This window comes from Equus caballus, chromosome 28 (assembly GCF_041296265.1).
Source record: "Equus caballus isolate H_3958 breed thoroughbred chromosome 28, TB-T2T, whole genome shotgun sequence".
In the NCBI taxonomy this organism is placed as follows: domain Eukaryota; kingdom Metazoa; phylum Chordata; class Mammalia; order Perissodactyla; family Equidae; genus Equus; species Equus caballus.
This window is the reverse complement of record NC_091711.1, coordinates 6859355-6879751: the sequence shown is the minus strand read 5'-3', so window position 1 is coordinate 6879751 and position 20397 is coordinate 6859355.

Sequence of the window (20397 nt, the reverse complement as noted above, 5' to 3'; positions counted from 1 at the left end):
TACGATTATTCTGTTCCACACTACAGATGCTTCAGTTAAATGCATGCATTTGGGGCAAGATAATTGAAATGATAACAAATTAATTGCACCAGTTTTAAACCAACGAAGGAGAACTCTTTAGCATCCTGTGCATCAAAACATTGTTTCTCACAGCAAGTATACTACTGCCCTTAAAATAAGGTTAGGATGCTCCTATTGTGGTCGGGAGAGGAGGAAAGAGGATCATTGATTCCTCAGAGAATGTATACTTCTCTAGATCTGTACATAAAGCAACCTTGTCTTTTGGGAGCAGGCTTTTAGTTATATCCCAGGGACAGAGTGACTTGCATTGATCATTTACTGGTGGGATGCTGAGAGTGTAAAAGCGTGTGATTCACTCCACTATAAAGAATGACAACATTAATGCTGGTTTGTGCCAGCATTTGAAGGTTTCCTTCCTCCTCTTTCTAGGATGCAAGATGCACTAAAGATTTATTTAAGGATCCTTGACTTTGGATAATCAAAATAGATTTAAAACATTCATTTAATAAATGAGCCTGTGGAAATCACAGAAACTAAATTAGTCACGTTACGGATTCCACTGCTCCATCTGCTTCTGTGGTTTACTGAGGATTTAAGCTTAAATTTTGTTACATCTTGAATTCTTATATATTACTGTAATATTTTCACCACGACTGAATATCTGTAGATGTTGCTATACCTAGAATTCTTCATTGCTCCATTTGTTATTCAAATAAATGAAAGCTCTTTTCCAATGGATTTCCTTTGAAATGGGTTACTGATCAGCTAATAAAATTCAAGCTAAATATGGGCAAAAATAGGTACACCAAAGTAAAATAAATGAAATAAGTTTAGTTTAATAATTTCATTTATTTTTTATGAAGATAAATAATGGAATAGTAAAACAATAAAGCAAAAACATCTTGTGAAGACTAGAAAACATTAGAAGGAAAAGGAAGGGCATTTACAAAGGTGTCCACATAGCCCTAGGACATGTAAGCAACCCAATCAAATACCGGCTGCCTGTGTCCAGGTGAGAGGAGACCGCGTGAGAGGCGGACAATTCAGACACCTCTATTTAAGTCTATTTTCAATACTTTTAGAACAAAAATAAAGAGCAGATTCCAGTGTCCAATGCAGTGTCTGCCAGAAAAGGAGCTCAATTGAAATGAGCATGCGGGGACCTCCTTTTCTCTGCTGGAGCGAGGACAGTGGTGACGTGTCCATTGGAAATGGCACTAGAGAAGAGGGAACAGAATCACAGAGTTCATTGTATCAGTACGCTTAGAGTTGATGAAGTTTACTTGAAAGACCTTCATAGAGGTGAGATGTGAATACTTTGGTTAAGTGAAGAGAGAGACAACTGAATATCGTATTTCTTTTGGGTTTCAATATTTAACACAGTCATTTGGCCAGGAGGGGCAGGCTTGTTTATGCCAATGCTTCCTAAGTGTTTTGGATTTGAGCTCTAGCATTGTTTCTTTATTGAATCACCTCCTTCTCTAAGAACAACCATTTGTAAAGCCTATTTCAAGTTCTCGGAGAATTAAGCATATTTGCTTTGAATATTTACCATTTTTTTAGGCATCTCAAAGATCACAAAACCAAGATTAGAACCCACTGTTTTATTACTTTGAGACATTTAAAAATTTCTCTACCAAGGATAAAAAACTAATTCTGTTCTGCTGGATTATCACTCCAATACTTTCTTGCTTTCCATTGCAAATATATTTATAAGCCACGAAGTACTTATTTCTAGACTGTAGGCTTTCCCATGGAGATCACTGAAATAAAATGATCTCTGATTTTCCTGTCGTTAAAAGCCTCTGTTCACACACCACAAGCCCAAAGGGAGTGCAATCAACTAAAGAGAAATATGTGCTACAAAGGGAGACTTGGCGCCTGTTCGGGTTGTTTAGAGAAGATCTAATGCCACCACTGATTTACACCATATGTTACAGTGAAGACAGTAATTGCTACGTTACATTTTATAGCATCTCTAGTACCTCTGAAAGATGGTATTTTTAAAATACAATTGTACACTAATAAGACATTGGGCCATTATTGTTTTTGTTGTACACTAATTTTTATAGTGTTCTTTTTTTAAACGAAATACAATAATTTTTCCAGTTTTAATAATCCAAATTCTTCCACAAAATTATTTCATACACTGACTAAAATTTTATATTCTAAATATGGTTTGATCCTGGTATATACAAGTGCTTTGTATGTCATAGGAAAGTCAGAAATTAATAAGAAATGATCCCTATTCTCTAAGAGCTTTTAGTCTCTTTGACTGTAAGTACAGATGAGTAAGCCTTATTTACTTTATAAAGTGATAATAACGGTAAGTGCAGTGTGCTATAGAATGAATGGGAACACCAGAAAGAATTATGAATTGATCACAGAGGCCTCCTGAGGGTTTATTGAGAGGAGTGGGCTATGAGAAATGGGGAGTGAAGAATATTCCTGAAACACAGAAGGGCATGCTAAAGGTGCAGGAGGAATAGAGTGTGACCGTTGGAGGACTCACGAGTAGTTCAGTCTTGCTAGAGCCTAGAGCATGACGCAGCTGTGCCATCAGATAAGGTTAGATAGGAAAGACGGACCCAGATCTTAAAGGGTCAGAACTTCATACTGGGGATATTGGAAACAATTAGAGCACTTTGTATCAGACCTTTCTTATGCACCACGGCAGATCCATTTGGACAGAGCTGTCTCTGGGGCCCCTAGCCATTGTTTTTCCTCACCCAGCTGCTACTCCAGAGACCAATTCTGCAGAGGCTCAGAACAACTTTATGCAGGGGGACCAGAACATGCCCAGTTTCACGCTTTCACCGAGTGCTTCCAGCCTCAAACATCAGAGCATCCCCATTGCAACCGAAGCGTGACACTTCACAGGACCTGCTGGTTGCCTCCGCATGTGCACCCCAGGAAAGTGGGTAAGTTTAGGCCCATCCTTAAAGGACAAGAGTACACATGGATGCGTTGTTCCATCTATCTAAATATGCTAAATATTAAGAATTGAAAATCTGCCTAACAAGCTGTTAAATAAAATATGATCCATAAACCTACCTTGAGAGCAATCTAAAAAGCCAGTTTGAAATTAAAATTTCAGAATCATGGTAATTTCATATATATGTTGGTTATCTATTGTTTTTGTAACAAATTACTCCAAAATGTAGAAGCTTCAAACAATGTCATTTATTATCTCCTAGTATGAAGCAGCTTAGCTGGAGTTTCTGGTTCAGGTTTCATGAGGTTGTAGTTGAGGTGTCAGTAGAGCTGCATCATATGAAAGCTTGACTGGGGCTGGAGGATCCACTTCCAAGATGGCTCACTCTCTTGGCTGACTCAATTCCTTGCTGGCTTTTGGTAAGACGACTCAGTTCCTTGCCATAAAGATGTCTCCATAGGATTACGTGAGTGTTCTTACCACACAGAAGCTGGCTTCTCCCAGAGCAAATGATCCAAGAAAGGGAGGAAGGAGGAAGCTACAATGCATTGATCTTTGAAGCCGCACACCATCACTTCAACCACATACTGTTGGTTAGAAGTGAGTCACTAAATCCAAGCCACATTGAAGGAAAAGAGAATTAGCCTCTACCTTTTGAATGGAGAAGTATCAATAAATTTGTGGACTTTCATATTTTGAACCTCTATAACCTAGAAACATGGGAGATAGCCACATGAAAAGAATGAAACTGACCTCTATCTTACACCGTACACAAAAATTAACTCAAAATGGAGTAAAGACTTGACCATAAGACCTCAAACCATAAAACTCCTAGAAGAAAACACAGGGAGTAAGCTCCTTGACATCGATCTTGGTGATGAATTTTTGAATTTGACACCAAAAGCAAAGGCAACAAGAGCAAAAATAAACAAGTGGGATTACATCAAACTAAAAAGCTTCAGCACAGCAAAAAAAAAAAAAAAAAAACCAACAGAATGAAAAGGTTACCTACAAAATGGGAGAAAATATTTCCAAATCATATATCTGATAAGAGGTTAATATTCAAAATATATAAAGAACTCATACAATCCAATTAAAAATTGGTCAGAGGATCTAAACAGACATTTTTCCAAAGACACATAGATGACCAACAGTTACGTAAAAAGGTGCTCATCACCACTAATCATCAGGGAAATGCAAATTAATATCACAGTAAGACATCACCTCACACCTGTTAGAATGGCTGTTATCAAAAAGACAAGAAATAAATGTTGGTTCAGATGTGGACAAAAGGGAACCCTGCACTGTTGGTGGGAATGTAAACTGATGCAGGCACTATAGAAAAGTGTGGAGGTTCCTCAGAAAACTAAAAACAGAACTACTTTATAATCCAGAAATTCCACTTCTGGGTATATATCCAAAGGAAATGAAAACACTAACTCAAAAAAATATATAAACCTGCATGTTTATTGAAGCATTATTTACAATAACCAAGACATGAAGGCAACCTGTGTCCATTGACAGAAGAATGGATAAAGAAAACATTATATATATATATATATATACACCTGGGCAAAACAGGTGAGAGTGGTAAACAGATACAGACTCCCAGTTATAAAATAAATAAGTCCCGGTCATGTCATGTACAGCACGGTGGCTATATTAATAATAGTGTATTGAATATTTAAAAGTTGCTAAAAGAGTAAATCTTAAAAGCTCTCATCACAAGAAAAAAAAATCTTGTAACTATGTGTGATGATGGTTGTTAACTAGACCTATTGTGGTGATCATTTTGCAATATATACAAATATCAAATCATTTCGTTGAACCTGAAACTAATATAATGTTATATGTCAGTTATATCTCAATAAAAAATGTGCAAGGGACCAGCAATGTTCTAAAGAAAACAAAATAGGAGAGTTGTCCACGGATATGAGCCAATTCCCTTTCCTTCTTTGCCAGCGGCTTGGTTCTGCACCAGGAATGGCCTCATATGTGGCTATACGAACACCCAAATCACCCAAATCCACACGCCCCACCAACAGCTGCTTCTTGACCAATCCTAAGGCTTAGAAGTGCAGACAACTTTCTTGTGGTCTGTTGGGGCAGACAATTCCAGGCTTCCAGAGACCTGGAGTGTGATCTAAAAGGTAGGCATGCATTCTGAGCGGTCAAGTGTCCCAGGTTCCATAGACCTCTCAACTTGTAGGCAAAGGTGCAGCCAGGGAAGGATGCAAATGGTGTGGAACCCTATAAAGTGCAGGGCCCAGACAAGGGCCCCTTATGTTGTAACTAAGAGAGCACTGGGACAAACTTTGACAAATGGAATACAGAAGGTGGAAGACAACTTCTCCTCCTTTTATTCCCCTGGAAGAATGGCCTTAAAACACATAAATCATAAAGCCTCTGAAATCCAAGAAGTTAAACAGACAGTTGCTCTTGACACCAAGCAGTAACCAGCCTTTGGTCTCACATTGGCTCTCCTTTCTTCCATCACCTCACTCTTCTTTTCCCTCACTTGAGCTTGCCTACAGTTACATTCCCTGATGATATTATAGCAGATTATTTCTTACCTCAGGCTCTGATTTATGAGACGACAAGCTAAAACAAGTTTTAAGCAGAGGACTAGCATAACCAGATTTGTTTCTTAATGTGTAAATGCATTCATTCATCCATTCGACAAATATTTCCTGAGTATCTTATAAGATAAAGGCAATGTACCAGTTACTGAGGTTAAATAAACAAGACAGGAATGGTCCTGCCTTCATGAAGAAATAGGATGGGGGAGGGGGGAGCAAGTGAACAGAGAAGTTAACTGGTACTTATGACAGAATGTGGTATGTGCTGTGAAGGAAAAGTGCAAGGCTCTATTGGAAAGCATAAGAAGGGTGCCTAGCCCATTCTTCTAGGCTGACGGCAAGTTTCCCAGAGGGAAGAAGGGCTCTTAATTGTAAAGCCTGTTAGACGACCGTGTTCTTCTGTCGCCCACACTCATTCTCCTTTTCCATTTATATTCACCATCTGCTATATCTTGCAACGTGCCAAGCTTTCTATCTTCCATATTGTTTCTTTGATCTGAAATATTTTTGTGCCACCCTAAACCCTCACTGACTAGTTCCATCCCTATTTTTGGTCTCTAGAATGCTGATCTGCTATAGATCCAGGAACAATGGACAGAGGCCACGCCATAGAGGAATTTGAGAGCTAATGTGAGGTGTTTGGACTTCACCAAGAAGGGTGAATGCAGTTGTAAGATTAGAGGTGCAGTTTAGAAGGAGTATTCTGGCTGCTATACAGTGGCTATAACATAGAGCAGCTGAGAGCCTGTAGCAATATGCCAAGTGAGCGAGGATTTTGGCAGTGACGAAGTGAGAACTGGAGACATTTGTGAAACTTTGATGGTACAAATAGTAGGAATAGGTGAAATAAAGGAGGGAAGCAACAGGCTAAGAAAAAGTTAATGGTTATATCCAATGTGTACCTGAGGAATCTGGTTAGATGTTCGGCAATTTAATGCAGTTTTCATGACCAGATGAAATATTTTTGTTTGCTAAATCTGGTAATCCTAACTGAGGTAGGGAAGACAGGAGAAAGAATAGAGTAAATTTCTGAGAAATATTGGCAGGAGTTGGTATCATCTCCACCACTCTTCTAAGATGCAAAGATCTCTAGGAATTGACTTTGGGTTAGAAAATTTGGAGAGTTTTGGGTTCTAATCCCTCATTTCTCTGAGTTTTAGCCATCTGAGGACAAACAAGAGCCAACAGAAGATTAAAATGTGGCTTCTGATTAATTTATGGAATAGTACATTATAGTACACAGCAATTCCAAAGTAAAGACTCTCTAAGGAAATCAGGTAAGGCCTGAAGCCAAAAAATGGGGTTTCTTATCTAATTTTTCACTCCCGGGACATTTTATACACTTATTTCAAGTGTAGACCTTAGAATCCAGTTGTATAGAATTAGATCTACTGAGAAAATACTTACCCTTCCAGTGGCAGGGTAAATGAATCCTATTGCTGCTAAGACCAACAGAGAGAAAGACAGACAGACACATATACACATAACTCATCTATAATCAGATTTTTACTATAGAAATATCAGTATAGTTGTTAGGAAAAAAAGACTAGAAGCAGAGAGAGCTTTTGTGGTAGACAAGATGGTGTTCAGACTGAAATTACCAGTGGGGACAGAGAGTATTAGAAAGAGTGGTTTGGGGCAGGATTGGCCCAAGTCAAGGTGTGGTTTAGAGGACAGAGACACGTCAACCATAGTGCCAAACCTGGGCTATGGATGTGGTGCCATTCACTGAGACCAGTAACACAGGAGGAAATGGTGGGATTGAAAGATAGAAGTTAGTTCCTATTGGACAGGTTGCAGTTAAGATACACAAGGGAGAGCCAAATGAAGATATCCAGGTAACAGATGATGTGTGATTGTGAGCATGTGTGTGCTTGTGTGTATGTGTGTGTGACTGTGTGTATAGTCTGAAGGATATGAAATCTGGAAGTCAAGCGAGTGATTAGGATAGGTCGAGAGATACATCTAGGAGAGTAGCAGACATTGTAGAATCGTTGAACCAAGTAGCATAGTGAACCCTATTTCTCCATTAACTGCCTCTACTACAGAAGCTGTTCAAACTCAAACTGGATTTCTTGCCCTACAATAAAGGTATGAATGAGCATCTTCCACAGCTATGGCCAGGAAGGCATAAGCAAAATTCTAATGTGCCTCCTCTTCCCTTTCCTCCTTTATAATGTCCAAAGCTCGGAGCTGAAGCTTGAACACTGAAATGTGTACTTAAGGACAACATTCCAGATGCTGAGAATGGCAGAGCAGAAAGACAGAAAACGAAACACTGGAAAGGTGCATCAGTCCTGCCCTGTCTCCTCTGGATCTTCTATTGTGTAATAATGATAGTAATATCGACAACAACAACAGACTCTTTTTACTTAAGCCACTATAGCTGAGGTTGTATGTAGGGAAGGCATTCCTGACTGATATAGAGAACCATTAGAAAGGGAGACTGATTGAAGACATAGGAGTAAATGGCATCACCCAGAGAGAGTTAGAGGGTAAGATAAGAAGAGACCCTAAGGCAGAACCCTGTGAGAATTTATATTTAAGAAAGAAAAATCTAAAAGAAATATTGTTAAGAAGTAAACAGAAGTAGGAAGATAGCAGAATGTCGCACTACTGAATCCCAGGGAAGAGAGTGTTATACGGAGTGTTAGCAGTCCTGGTGACCTTGAAAAGAGCAGTTTCGGTGAAATACAGGCAGGGGACGTCATTTCACAGCAGGTTAAGGAGTGAGCGAATGGTGAAGAAATGGAAAAAAAGAGTGTACATATCTCTTTCAAGGGTTTTTCTGTGAAGGAGAAGAGGAAGTCAATAGCAAGGCCCAAAAGGACGATGTGGGCTTGTCGAGGATTTTAAAAACTGCCATTGTTGTCAGTAGCGGTGCTGCTTCTGGTTTATCTGAGGGTGTTCAGTTCTGATGGAAAGGATTACAAGCAGATGAGACACTTCCTCTCTTGGGAAAGAAAGGGTATACGCTGCTGTTGCTTTGTTCTAAGTTGACACAGGAAGTTGAAGAAGATTTCCCTTTCTCTAAGACACAAGAGGTGAGGACATCTCAAAAGAATAACGAGAAAGTTGCAGGCATAAAAAGTATAAACAATTGAGTTTTGAAAGAGACTCTTGAAGAAAAAGCTAGTAAGAAAAGGAAGGTGGATTTCTGGGTGCAGTTGAGAGGCTGATTAAGATTGGAAAACACAAAATTATAACAGTAACTATCCATATGATTACAAAGTTTTCTCCATCAGTTAATACTCACTATCCTGACCAGGGAGAAGAGGCGACTGGACTTTTCTGAGCTGGTGTTCTGCAGTGCTGGCTGGAAGGAGAATGGGGCAATAATGTTTAGAATATTCCAGGCAGGATGCAGTTGATGAGATGCACTACACTGGACTGTCCGTGTTGGAAAGGAAGGACTAGGGTAAGGAATGTGGCTGATAATAGAGAGAAGGCGAGAAATGATGCACTGCGATTCATGATGGGTTGAAAGAATATATGTAATGGGATTAAAGCCAGTGAAAAAAGAGAATGTATAGAAGTAGGATCAGGAAGTAGGATATTTTTAGGCATGAAATACTACTCAGTATTTAAAAAAGAAAAAGAAAAACTCTTGATAGCAGCACTGAGGCAGGCTACAGTTGTCCAGAGATTGGGCAAACCTCTACCCTACTTTCTAGATACAATTAATTGAAAATTTGTTACACGATTTTTCTTAACTAGCTGCAAATGAGAAGATTTGAGCTATATCTAGGCTCTTCTGTGTCTACATACACAAACCATAAAGGAAACAATTTCCCAGAAATATTCAGTTACTAATTTAATGATTGTATTTCACAGTTTGTTTGGGTTTTTTTAGGTCCCTAATTTTTGATTAAATGATTGTTTCTCAAATTGACTTGTGGATGTGCACAGGTTCACATTAATCATTCATGAACAATCAATTTTTGGCTTTGTATAACCTTGAAATAGCTTATTTGGCACCCTGTAGACAAAACTGCCTGATGATTTTTGACTTGCATGTTTTATTGTCATAGAAAGACAGCCCCAGAGAACTCTCTCTCCAACCCTTGGTTTCCTCCAACACTGTCTTCTAATTACTGATAAGCATAATCAAATCAAAAAGCAATTGGAGCCCAGCAAGACTGTTACTCCTTCTACGAAACCAAGTTTTCCTGTTCTGACAACTGCTATGCTTTTGTTAACCCCCTACAGTGACCTCTAGCATCTAACTTCTCCAGCATTAGCAAAATGTATTAGCTTTCAATGAGAAAATCATTGATTTGTGAACACATAGCTGATCTAAGCTTGTTTGAGAGCCAGGCAGTAGGACAGGCTTCATTTTCACTTATTTCACGCCCAGCATTTTATCAATGCAGTCACATCAAGACCTACAAATTATGTGTCAAGAAGGAAGACCCACAGGATGTACTTGCCTGGGATTTTTTTTGGTTTCTGTTGCTTTGGAAATTCACAGATTGAAAGTAAACAACATGTGTGCATTGCACATGTAAAAATCAGCCACTCTTCCATAAAGAAGCTAAAGGGATTGGCACTGATGCTTGGTTAGGTACACTTAGGCAAACAATTTAATAAACATTTGTTGAGAATCTAAACCCACTTTTGAAGATTTCTTTCATTTTCTGAGGGTGTTAGATTATGTCTCCAACAGGTTTAAGTTTCACGCACCAAACATTCCAAATTTCACCATAAATAGTGTTGAACTGGCAAATGCTTCAGTGTCTTATCAGATACAGACAGCCTAAACTGTAGATACTAATTATTAGCTTTTAAGTATTTGTATTACATAGAAAATATCCACACGTCATCAGCAAAGTTTTATCTAGAGTTTTGTACATCAAAGAGAGATTCATCACATTTCTGCTTTTATTAGAGATTTTTAAGTATTCTTAAGTAAGAACAAATTTAAAATAGTTTAATTGTATGTCTGATCTAGTGGTTAGAAAGTGCTATTCTTTCGGAGACATGTCCTGGGGAGCTTCCCCTTTCACTGCTTCTCACTGGTGCTGTGTTAGTAGCTATGTCAAGAAATGTTTATTTGAGATTCTTTATCTGAAGTTAATCGAAAGAAATTATTTAGGCCATTTGTTAAATTTACTTTAAAAGCACAATCTGGCTTTATAAAACAACTTATAAGAAAGACTGAAAAGTTTTCATATTTAAGGCGATAGCTGTTCAGTGATTTTCATTCTAAATGATCTGTGAGACAGCGTTTTGAAGTATCAAAGGACGGCATCAAGTAAGTTAACCCCTCTGTTTGGGGGTAAAAAAGATTTCTTTTTCAATCAAAAAAGACTCAGCATGTTACACGTACTTGAATTAGCAGGTCGTTTTAAGGTGCTTCTGTTTAATGCCCGTAAGAAAATACCCCCCATTTTACTTTTACAGAGATCAGTCCTCTCTAAAACCCTCATTTGGTGAAAATCTAAAAATAAGAGTCTTAAAAATTGAAAATCTCTATCAGCCTAAGTGGAGGAAACATTGCCTTCTTCTCATGCCTTTGCCCGAGTCGCTGTGCAGAGCAGAGACAGAGCCCACGCCCGCTCCCTCTGCATCCTTCCAGTAGCAAGGCACCTGGGAGGCACCCGGAGCGCTCAGTCGATAGCGCCCAAGTTCCGGAAGGATCGCTTTGCTCTGTGAAAGGGGTGAGAGGGCTTGAAAGTCTCCAACTCACAAGTATGGTGTGAATTCCCGAGGCCTCCATCTGTTGCTGTTCCACCTCAGCTTCTTCTTTACCAATTACCCATTTAAAGATGCAAAATAGAAGACAACATGATACAAACAAAATAATCCAAATGAATTAGCTCGTTTGCCTAAATCTTTCCCCAGGAAAATGCACATTAATGAAAGAACCTACAGAGACTGATTGTTTTTCTTCTTCTAGCATTAGAATACCCTATGTAAGTAAGCAACGAGTATGCATCAAAACTGTTGCTGCAGCTCATTAAGAAACTTTAAACTGTGTGATGTCGGTGGTTTGATGCATCTCTAAAGGAAGCACATGCCACATGGAAACATCCTCACTTCTCAGAGGATAAAAGTGGCATATTCCCAATTTTGTAATTTGGCAGAAAAATGAAACATTTTTCTTCTCTTCCTGAATAGTGAGGAAAACCTAAACAACATTTTTCTCAGAACAAAACAAGTAAAGACCCTTGTGAATCTTGGTTCTGCTTGTAGAAAAGAGCTTGCAAGAATCAGACATCAGATATTTTGAGAGACTCTACGGTATTATGATATCCATATGAACTTTAGATTTTTACCTAGTTCTTTTTAAACCATTAATAAACATAATATGCTTTTTTCTATGCAAGGTGTGTAAGATGTTTTCCAGAAGCATGTTTCATGTAAAAGCATGTTATCTGCAATGTTCTATAATCTTGCTATCACAGTAACTGAGACACAGAGTTTCATCTGTATTGGGGTTTTACTTGAGTACAGTTACTATTTATAAATTACTAGTGAAGTTTTTATATTTTGTTACATAAAAACCATTTATTTCGGGAAGACATATAGAAATGTGCTTACTTAATATACTCATCCTCCAATACCTACCTCCTTTTACACTTGCTGGAATGTTTTTCCAAGAGAGCAAACACCCTCCTCCCCACCTTTCACTCTGAAAAAGCCAGCGTTTCTCTCCGACCGTCCTAGTCTTAAAAAGATGGAGCTCCTAAGTATACAATCCCAAGGGTTGCACTAGGGTAGAGCAATTAGCGAATTTATGAGGCAGGGTTCAATCTACAAATCTATTCTTAAAGATAAACTTTTGTAAGACTATAGCTGACATGTTTATTCCAGAGGTCGGGGTATGTAAGTAGTGGCTAAACAAGGTTTCTTCTGTGACATGCAAGGCTGTGCAATTCCAGAAACACCTGCAAAGGGGAGACGCATTTCCATTTTTAGAGCCACTAATGACCTTGATCAAATTAGTGCATTTTAATGAAAACAAATAGTTTACATCAATAACAGAGCATGAATAGAATCATTGTTCATGAACATCCTTATTATTCTTTCTTAATTTAGACACATTAATGATTTGACCTTTATAGTTGATTTTTATTGTCCTAATATCTTATGACTCAAAAATATAATTGTCCTTTACTAAATAAAATGAAAGAGCCATTTTGTTTTCCACTAATCTTTAATATTAATATTATTTTTTGGTGAATATATCATTCTAACAAACAAATATAAATATAAAGCATAAATATATACAGTCTTTTCAGTATAGCAGATACAAATAAGTTCATCCCACTTACTGCATCTTTTTCACAAACGTAGAATCACGAGGACTATCTACTGAAACGACAACCATGCTACTAGGAGATTTATCCTCTGGACGTGTAGGTATAGACCCTGGCAATTATATGGGGAAGGACAACATGTGTCTAACAATAGAGAGATTATTTTAACTACACAGCTTTCAAATGTTCTGCTCGTAGTTTTCATCGTCCTGGAATCACACTTGCATAGCAACCTGAAGATGATGGGCTGTCCACGGGCTTGTTGATCTGAGAAAAATTTTACTCAAGATGTTTGTTATAGCCCCATGGAGATAAGGAGTTTCTTTTTGAAAATAGTTCCTTTAGTAACAGCACCGCAGCTGGACTCAAAAGAGTTTCCTACAGACTCGGCCAAAGAAGATGCTTCAAGCTGAATCAAAAAGTGAGGGAAAAGTACAAGAGAAGGATGGTAGATAAGAAGGTGGTTACTACAGGATGGGGGCCTCCTGCTCCTGGGAGGCAGCCCCACCCCAGACGACAGATGACTCACGCCCAGGACTCAGGGTAGGAAGTGGAGCCAGAAGCTCGTGGAGCCAGAATCACACAGTGTTGACATAAACTGTGCTTCTCAAAATAGGTACATGTACTTTAAAGGATGACTTACTTTGTGAAAAATAAACATTAAATTTGAAAAGTAACTGTTAAATTATGTAATTTGTTTTCCTTTCTCAATAAAATGAAGCTTTTTGAAAGGAGTATTCTTATGAGCCTCTTGACCAATAAATGAAATTCCATTTTACTGAAAAACTTAGAAACATAAGGTTTAATCTTCACTGTATCATTTACATTGCAGGAGACAAAATAAAATGATTCGATTTCAAGTGTTTGGGAGAGATAGCTGAAAGCTCTACTAAACATAAAAAAATATATATGTTTGAATTATATTCACTGTCAAGGGAGTGGTGTCTGGAAGTTTCATATGTTAAATATGAGTTTAATTTGAGTTTTTCCATTTTTCCAATTTAGCTTGAGATAAGTACTCTCAGGACAACTTATGTTAATGAAGCTAAACCCCAAAGAGTTTATTCAATGAACGTGAAGCAGTGAAAATCTCTGTGAGGGAGATGATGTCACAAGCAACATTGATTATTATTGCTTTCTACGGTGTCTGGAATTTTACTGATTATTTGTCTAAGTGCATAATAACATTTAACATTGCTGAATTATTTATTATATGAAGGTTGACTTCCACAGATACATCTTATGAGACATTTCATAGAATTTCACAGCAATACTCTGAAATCACATTGGAAATTGATATATATACATATGCCGATTTACACGGTTTCTAATACATTGTCTCATTTTGCCTCCAAACATTCCATTTTTATTAGCAATATAATACACTCTCAGGCCATAGAAGAAGTGACAGCTGTGCAGTGGAGAGTCAGTCTGTTAAGCATCGACGGCACATGCAAGGCTACGTGCACAGACCCTCTAGATCCCAGAGTCGCAGCTCTCCTTATGCCTAGTGCAGGCGAGCAACTTGATGATAAAAGTTGACTGCTTGATTTTGCCAAGCGCTAATTTAACAATATTTTATATAATATTAAATTAATATTATTTTGATATCACATTAATAACGTTATATCTATAATATTTTATAGGAGACATTCACTCTTTATCAATTTAGGATTTTATAGTTGGAAAAAACCCTAAAGATCACCTAATCTAACTCTGCGGTAATTCTCCAATTTTATTTTTAACAATAAGAAAACAATTGTCTTAAAGTAGAACAAATTTTAACATCTTAAGCATGACTTTAGGGCATAAAAAAGGGGTATTTGATATTTTAGACAAGCAAGTGATATGCAGAGAGAGAGGCTTAAATCTATTGGTATTCACTTCTTTAATTTTATTTTGCGTATTATATGTGTTCTCCACCTTACCCTACAAGCTTTCAACTTTTCCTGAGAAATAAATCTATTTTGGGTCAGAAAAAAAGACCATAATTTCCATTAGGAGATTAGAGGCAGGCAAACAATTTTCAACAAGCTTTCTCCTTTTTTACTTTAGCTTCTAAAAAAATAGCTCTTCTTTGTTGCTGCACTTTTCCTCTGCGGAATAGTAATCCTCAACCACTTACAGATTTGAGGGTTAGGGTGAAACCAATGCCCCTCGCAAGAAGATGGCCTGCAGCTGATTTTCCTAGAAGCTGGATGGCAGTGATTTAGGCATCCTGTTTTGTATGAGTGCAGTGAATCAGGACAGCTCCCATAGGGCCCCTGGGTCTCGCAGAGCTTTCATCTCTGCCTTGGTTTCTCTAAAAGCCACTCTTATTTTCTGTTTCTGTCTGTACTGGGAACCTGTGCTTAGGGAGTTTGGCCTCCCTGCTTGTTCAGGCAGAACTAACAAAAGCAAGACCATTTTGTAGATTTTGACAATTTTTAGACATCTAGCGGTGGATACTTGAGCTCTAAAACTGAATGTGTGGTTTGCTTTGCACAGTGCAAATAAACACCACTTCTCGAAATTGTCATTAGGGCATCAGCACTTTCTAGTGAACTATGTTCTTCTTAAAATATGGATAGTTTCTCTTTTGAGAGCTGATGGCTGTTTTTATTTAGTAAAAATCATTTACTTTGGTCCATTTCTTTCTGTCACATTATTCAAGGTAACAGATCTTCTGGGCAGAAGCTCTTCCTAAGGGCAGCTGTTCAAACCCATTTGGGGGAACGCTGAACTTTACATATTCAAAAGTCTCTATCACCCACTATTGTCCTGTCTTGGCTGATTCCTGTGAATTACATATTTCTTCATATCTAAAAAAAAGTGCTAGGCAAAAGTCTCCTTGAGAACATGTCACATTTCATATATTGGGAAATTTGAGCATTTTGCCAAATTTTGATATGATTTTTAAATATCAGACTTAACAAAAATATAAATTTTCCCAGGCAGGATGAAAAGTTGAAAATGTACAATTTCACACTTTCTAAATTCCCTTAGTTAGCAGCTTTTCTGGTCATTAACCATTCCTTGCTGACCTTTATGCTTTTACCCTGAGTATAAACGGACAGTGAACTGAAAAATTCATGATTTCCACAAAATAAATTAACTGCACACATAGGAGTGAAGAATTCATGGATCATTATAGGGGTTCTTTTCCTTTACATTCCATGTGAGTTGGTACTTCTGATTACAAAGTTGTGAATAACATATTCTAAAACTTAAAGGGAATACAAAACCTAACACTTGTCTGTGATAATCAGATCACCGACCAATTAAAAGAATTGGTCTTTTTTACTGGAACACAAAGATTAAAACCAAACAAATAAATTTTTTTTTTTTTTACATTTTTTATTGGAACACAAAGATTAAAACTAAACAAATAAATGTCATTGAAAGGGACTCTCAACTCTAAGTAATTGCCTAATATCTCCCTCAGCCTTGTTTTCATAAAGCTTTTTTTCTTTCTTTCTTTTTACTGAAGTAACTTTAATTGGTTTATAACAGTATATAAATGTTGGAAGTACATCATCATGTTCCAGCTTGTCTATAGACAGCATTGTGTTCACCACCAAAAGTCTAGCTGCCATCCATCACTGCACACATGTGCCGCACCACCCCTTTTTGCCCTTCCCCATCCTGCTTCCCCTCTGGTAACCACTAATCTGTTCTTACCTATCTGTGTGTTTGTTTATCTTCCACATATGAATGAAATCATGTGGTGTTTGTCTTTCTCCCTCTGACTTATTTCACTTAACACAATGCCCTCAAGGTCTATCCATGCTGTCGCAAATTGCAAGAATTCATCATTTTTAATGGCTGAGCAGTATTCTATTGTGTATGTATACCATATTCTCTTCATCCATTCATTCTTTGAAGGGCACTTAGGTTGTTTCCAAGTCTTGGCTATTGTGAATAATGCCACAATGAACATAAGGGTTCATATATCTTTTTGACTTAGTGTTTTTGTGTTATTTGGATAAATACCCAGAAGTGGAATAGATGCATCATAAGCTGGTGCTATTCTTAATTTTTTGAGGAATCTCCATACTGTTTTCCATAGTGGTTGTGCCAGTTTACACGCCCGCCAGCAGTGTACAAGGGTTCACTTTCCTCTACATCCTCTCCGACATTTGTTATTTCTTGTCTTTTTTGTAAAAGCTATTCTGTCTGCCATGAAGAAATATTTCATTGTGGTTTTGATTTGCATTTCCCTAATAATTAGTGATGTTGAACATCTTTTCATGTGCATGTTGTCCATCTCTATATCTTCTTTGGAAAAATGTTCAGATTCTCTGCACATTTTTTGATGAGGTTGTTTGTTTTTCTGTTGTTGAGTTGTATATATTCTTTGTATATTTTGGAATTAACCCCTTATTAGATACATGATTTGCAAATATCTTCTCCCCTTGTTAGATTGTCTATTTGTTTTGTTGATGGTTTCCTTTGCTGTGCAGAAGCTTTTTAATTTGATGTACCATTTTTTTTATTTCTTCTTTTGTTTCTCTTGCTTGGTGAGACATGGTATTCAAAAAGATACTAAGACTGATGTCAAAGGGTGTACCACCTACGTTTTTTTCTAGGAGTTTTATGGTTTCAGGTCTTACATTCAAGTCTTTAATTCATTTTTGATTTTTACGATTTGCCCTGAGCTAACATCTGTTGCCAATCTTCCTCTGTTTTTTTTTTTCCTCCCCAAAGTACATATTTTCCTATTCTAGTTGTAAATCTTTGTAGTTCTTCTATGTGAGCTGCTGCCACAGCATGTCCACTGACAGATGAGTAGTGTGGTTCTGCACCCGGGAACCAAACCTGGGCCCTGAAGAGGAAAAGGCTGAATTTTAACCACTAGGCCATCAAGGTTGGCTCTTTAACTCATTTTGAGTTAATTTTTGCTTATGGTATATAATAGTGGTCTACTTCCACTCTTTTGCATGTGGCTGTCCACATGCAAAGTTTTACCAAAACCATTTATTAAGAGACTTTCCAAGGACATTGTACGTCCTTGGCTCCTTTGTTGAAAATCAGCAATTCTGTTCCATTGATCTGTGTGTCTGTTTCTCTGCCAATACCATAGTGTTTTGATTAATACAGCTTTGTCACATGCTGTGAAATCAGGGAGTGTGCTATCTCCAGCTTTGTTCTTTTTTCTCAGAATTGCTTTGATTACTAGGGGTCTTTTGTTGTTCTATCTAAATTTTAGAATTCTTTGTTCTATTTCCTGAAAATTGTCAGTGGATTCTGATAAGGATTGCACTGATCTGTGGATTGCTTTAGAAAATATGGGCATTTTAACTATGTTAATTGTTCTAATCCTTGAGCATGGAAAATCTTTCCATTTCTTTTTGTCTACTTTGAGTTCTTTCAGCAATGTCTTCTAGTTTTCAGTACAGGTATTTCACCTTCTTCATTAAACCTATTCCTAGGTATTTTATTCTTTAGGTTGCAATTCTAAATGGGATTCTATTCTTAACTTTTCTTTCTGTTAGTTTACTGTAAGTATATAGAAACACAACTTATTTAAGTATGCTGATTTTGTACCCTGCAACTTTACTATATTTGTTAATTATTTCTAAAAGTTTTTTCATGGATTCTTTAGGGTTTTCTATATATAAAATAATGTCCTTCAGAAAGAGTGGTAGGTTTACTTCTTCCTTTCCAATGTGAATCCCACTTATTTCTTTTTCTTGACTAATTGCTCTGTCTAGGACTTCCAATACAATGTTGAAAAAGAGTAGCAAGAGTGGGCATCTTTGTGTTGTTCTTCTTAGAGGGATAGCTTTCAGTTTTCCACCGTAGAGTATGATGTTAGCTGTGAATTTGTCTTATATGGCTCTTATTCTCTGGAGGTACATTCCTTTTACCCCATTTTATTGAGAATTTTTGTCACAAATGGATGCTGAATCTTGTCAAATGCTTTCTCAGCATCTACTGAGATTATCATATGATTTTTATTCTTCATTTTGTTAATGTGGTGTGTCACATTCATTGATTTGTGGATATTGAAACATCCCTGTATCCCTGGAATAAATCCCACATGATCATGGTGTGTAATCCTTTTAATGTATTGTTGTATCCATCTGTTTCAATCTCTTTACTAGTGATTTATCTATTCAGATTATCTATTTCTTCTTGGTTCTGTTTTGGAAGGCTCTAAGATTCCAAGATTTTATCCATTTCTTCTAGATTGTCCAATTTGTTGATGGATAGCTTTTCATGGTATTCTCTTATAGTCTTTTGTATTTCCATGATATTCATTGTAATTTCTCCTCTTTCATTTCTGGTTTTATTTATTTGAGTCTTATCTCTTTTGTTCTTAGTAAGTCTAGCCAAAGTTTTGTCAATTTTGTTTATCTTTTCAAGGAACCAGCTCTTAGTTTCACTGATTGTCTCTATTGTCTTTTTAGTCTTCACTTATTTCCACTCTGATTTTTATTATTTCCTTGTTTCTACTGACCATAGGCTTCATTTGTTCTTCTTTTTCTAATTCTCTTAAATGTAGTGTTAGATTGTTTATTTGAGATTTTTCTTGTTTTTAAGGTAGGCTTGCCTTGCTATATACTTCCATCTTAGTACCACTTTTGCTGCATACCCATAGATTTGCACTTATGCGTACCCGTAGATTCTAGTATGTTGTGCTGTCATTTTCATTTATCTCTAGGTATTTTTTATTTCTCTTTTGATTTCCTAATTGATCCAATAGCTGTCCAGAAGCATGTTGTTTAGTTTCTACATGTTTGTGACTTTTCCTGCCTTTTTCTTGTAGTTGATTTTTAGTTTCATATCATTGTGCTCAGAAAAATTTCTTGATACAATTTCAATCTTCTTAAATTTATTGAGACTTGTTTTGTTTCCCAACATGTGATCTATCTTTGAGAATGATCTATGTGCACTTGAGAAAAAATGTATATTCTGCTACAATTGGATGGAATGTTTTATATATATATATATATCTATTAAGTCCATTTGATCTAGTATTTCATTTACGGCCAATGTTTCCTTGTTGACTTTCTGTCTGGATGATCTATCCAGTGATGTAAGTCAGGTATTAAAGTTCCCTATTATTGTTGTATTCCTGTCAATTTCCCCCTTTAGGTCTTTTAATAGTTGCTCTCTATACTTTCGTGCTCCTATGTTAGGTGCATATATATTAATAAATGTTATGTCTTCCTGATGGATTGTCCCCTTTATCATTATATAATGTCCATCTTTGTCACTTGTTATCTTTTTTGGCTTAAAATCTATTTTGCCTGATGTAAGTATGATGACAACAGTTTCCTTTTGCTTACCACTTGCTTAGAATATTCTCTTCCATCCCATCATTCTTAGCCTATGTTTTTCTTTAGAACTGAGACATGTTTCCTGGAGACAGCATACTGTTGGGTCATACTTTTTAATCCATCCAGCCACTTTGTGGCTTTTGCTTGGTGAATTTAATCCATTTACATTGAGAGTGATTATTTATATATGAGGACATAATATTTCTATTTTATCTTTTGTTTTCTGGTTGTTCTATATTTCCATTTTTTTCCTCTTCCTTGTGTTTCTGTCTGCCATTTCAGTGAGGTAGTTTTCTGTGATGCATTTCTCAGTTTCCTCTTTTTTTCATATTTCG